Source organism: Oncorhynchus clarkii, chromosome 2, assembly GCF_045791955.1.
Source record: "Oncorhynchus clarkii lewisi isolate Uvic-CL-2024 chromosome 2, UVic_Ocla_1.0, whole genome shotgun sequence".
Taxonomy (NCBI): Eukaryota; Metazoa; Chordata; class Actinopteri; order Salmoniformes; family Salmonidae; genus Oncorhynchus; species Oncorhynchus clarkii.
The window spans coordinates 35623113-35627187 of record NC_092148.1 but is presented as its reverse complement, the minus strand read 5'-3'; positions in this window follow the sequence as shown (position 1 = coordinate 35627187).

The window sequence follows — 4075 nt, the reverse complement described above, 5'->3', positions numbered from 1 at the left end:
ATGGACCAACAGAAGGGAAGCCATGATAGGGCCCGGTCCATAGTGGTGTCTCCGTCTGTGCTCTGTGCCTGGGTATAAAGGCCTGAACTCTTAGTCTCTCTCTTTCTTGCTCTCTCACTTTCTCTCTGCCCTCTTTTTCTTTCTCCCAGAGGAGAAGTCAACATTAGAGTCACTAACCTCAAAGTATATTAGTGCTTGCTTGAAACATCCCCACAGACCAACGACATAGAGAAACAACTAGATCTGCTGCTAGAGCCACGTATGAAAGACTCAGAGTGGCAAAATGCTCTCAAGGTTTACCATGACAGTCTATAAATCAAACCTAAGTGCTTACTCAAAACATTACACACACTCTGTTGCATGAAGACCCTCTATGGTACTCCATATAGCTCATACAATATGTACAAGTGCCACATTTAGTTATGAGCACAAATGGCAAAAGTGACACATAGTAATCTGAAACACAACCAAAACAAACAGCAAATGCATCCAACACATTTGTGTAGTCATTGCATGCTATGATGTAGTCATTGCATGCTATGAATATGGGACCAAATACTTAACTTTTTACTACTTTAATACACTTAAGTGAATTTGTCCCAATACTTTTGGTCCCCTAAAAGTGGGGGACTATGTACAAAAATTGCTGTAATTTCTAAATGTATCGCCTAATATGGATGAAAATACCCTCAAATTAAAGCTGACAGTCTGCACTTTAAATTCATAGTCATTGTTTGATTTCAAATCCAAACTTCTGGAGTATAGAAACAAAAGAAGAAAACATTTGTCACAGTCCCAATAATTTCAGGGGGGCACTGTATATAAACACAAACACATACAGTACCAGTCAGAAGTTTGGACACAGCTACCCATTGAAGGATTTTTCTTAAATTGTAACTCTTTTCTACATTGTAGAATAATAGTGAAGACATCAAAACTTTGAAATGACACATATGGATTATGTAGTAACCAAAAAAGTGTTAAACAAATCAAAATATATTTTATATTTCAGATTCTTCAAATTAGCCACTATTAGTCACCTGGAATGCATTTCAATTAACAGGTGTACCTTGTTAAAAGTTTATTTGTGGAATTTCTTTCCTTCTTAATGCGTTTGAGCCGATCAGTTGTGTTGTGACAAGGTAGGGGTGGTATACAGAAGATATCCCTATTTGGTAAAATACCAAGTCCATATTATGGCAAGAACAGCTCAAATAAGTGAAGACAAATGACAGTTCATCATTACTTTCAGACATAAATGTCAGTCAATCCAGAAAATTTCAAGAACTTGGAAAGTTTCTTCAAGTGCAGTCGCAAAAACCATTAATAAGCGCTATGATAAAACTGGCTCTTATGAGGACCGCCACAGGAAAGGAAGACCGAAAGTTACCTCTGCTGCAGAGGGGTAAGTTCACTAGAGCTACCAGCCTCAGAAATTGCAGCCCAAATACATGCTTCACAGAGTTCAAGTAACAGACACATCTCAACGTCAACTGTTCAGTGGAAACTGTGTGAATCAGGCCTTCATGGTCAAATTTCTGCAAAGAAATCACTACAAAAGGACACCAATGACAAGAAGAGACTGGCTTGGGCCCAGAAACACGAGCAATGAACATTAGACCGGTGGAAATCTGTCCTTTGGTCTGATGATTCCAAATTGTAGTTTTTTGGTTTCAACCTCCATGTCTTTGTGAGATGCAGAATAGGTGAATGGATGATCTCGGCATGTGTTGTTGCCACCGTGAAGCATGGAGGAGGAGGTGTGATGGTGGTTTGCTGGTGGCCTTAGCTGTGATTTATCTAGAATTCAAGGCACACTCTGCAGCAATACACCATCCCATCTGGTTTGCGCTTAGTGGGACTATCACTTGATTTCAACAGGAAAATGACCCAACACACCTCCAGGCTAGGAAGGGCTATTTGGCCAAGGAGAGTGATGGAGTGCTGCATCAGATGACCTGGCCTCCACAATCACCTGACCTCAACCCAATTGAGATGGTTTGGGATGAGTTGGACTGCAGAGTGAAGAAAAAGCAGCCAACAACTGCTCAGCATATGTGGGAACTCCAAGACTATTGGAAAATCATTCCTCATGAAGCTGGTTGAGAGAATGTCAAGAGTGTGCAAAGCTGTCATCAAGGCAAAGGGTGGCTACTTTGAAGAATCTCAAATATAAAAATATATTTGGATTTAAAAAAAAAACTTTTTAGGTTACTACATGATTCTACATGTGTTATTTCACAGTTTTGATGTCTTCACTATTATTCTACAATGTAGAAAATAGTAAAAATAAAGAAAAACCTTAGGTGTGTCTAATCTTCTGACTGTACTGTACATGCACGCACGCACGCACACACACACACACACACACACACAGAGAGAGACACTGGCACGTATCGGGGCGGCCAAAGTCATCTGGAAGCTTCCACATGCCAATGAATAAATATAGCTGTAATTAGTAAAGAAAACAGTGCCACCTGTTGGTGTCAAGTCCCCCTGAACCCAGGCATTGTGGGGAACACCTGAGCCTGTGGGGGTTGCGGCGGGCGGCTGGGTGTGGGGGTACTGTGCTCATTGTGGAGGTACTGTGGCGTGTCCCGGGGTCCATTGGGGCCCACTGGGACCCACCTGGCAGATGAGGGCTGATTCTGGAGGATGACCAGCTGGCCCGGAGGCCATAGTGGCCCTTGTCCCCCAGGGCCCCAGACAGACAGTGGAAGGCAGATGGATGGGTCACTGCCACTGCCAGAGGGCCAAGGGAAGGGCCAGCCAAAACCATCAAACCACACACATTCATACTCACAGTGGAACAGATCAATATGCTTGAATATGTTGATATACAGTGAATTTAGCCATGGCTAGTGAAATGTACAGACAGAAATCTTACTTAAAAAGCATCATAAAATCTCATAACATATGTATCATATATTAGAACTTTAATTCACCCACATTGATTCAAGCACAAATTGTGCAACTCACTCCTTACAGACACTTTTTGAAACCGACACATTTTTTCCCTGTAATACTAACATACCATTAACTTCTCATACTTCTTGTGTACTCTTAAATATACTGAGCTAACAATCTCAGATTCATTCTCTAGTCGTGAATTCACATTCATGGTATAACAACAATTTTTTGGTTTGTTGTTGTTGTAAATATAATAGTTGGAGTTAATCTGTAAAAGTTTGTTAGTGTAACTCTATGAGAGTGTAGTGTGTGGATTGGTTTGAGAGAGCGTACAGTACTGTATGGTGGCTGTAATGGTGGTGTCTGAGGTTGAGGACGCCACCAGCTCCCCTCAGTCAGTCCAGAGCCACAGATGCTCCAGTGTTTGTGTGTTGACTCAGTGTAATTTGTTTGCTCTAATTTGTTTTGGTGTGCCAGGGGAGTTCCCTTTTTAATTTTCCTCTCTGTGTTTATCCCTCTTTGTGGAGTGCTGATCTGTTAAGCGTGAGAAAGAGAGGGAGAGGGCTAAGGAGCGAGAGAGTGAGAAAAAGAAAGAGAGGGGGCACAGAGAAAGAAAAGAGGCAGTGAGAGAGGTGGGATGTTTCAGAACAGGAAAATTAAAAAAAGGAGCTGTGCAGATTGTTTTAAGCTCTGTGTGTCCCTTTGGGCCCAAAGGCCTCGCTCGCAGCCTGCACCTGCTCCATCCCTGGGGATCCTGGTTCCTGATCCGTGGCTCTCTCTCCCCCAACCCAGCACCACCACACAGCCCCCTCTCCCCAGCCTTCTCTCCTCTCTCCTCCTCTTACCCCTCCTTGCCTCCAGCTCCTGGCAGAGCCTTAATCAGCCCGCCTCCGCGCCTGGATGCCTGCCACTCGTTAGCCTGATTGAAAACACTGTGGCTCACATGCTAAACACACACAGACCCAAGCACACACAATAAATGCAGAGTAATAATATAGGGTACTAATATGTAGAATACTAATATATGCACACAAGCAAATAAATGTTAGAGGTGAAAATAATTGGGAAATTAATTATTCTAAATACTGAATGTGCAAATGTAGTACATGTACAGTATAAAATACTAACATTCAGACACACAGTAACACAACTCATACACAGATCC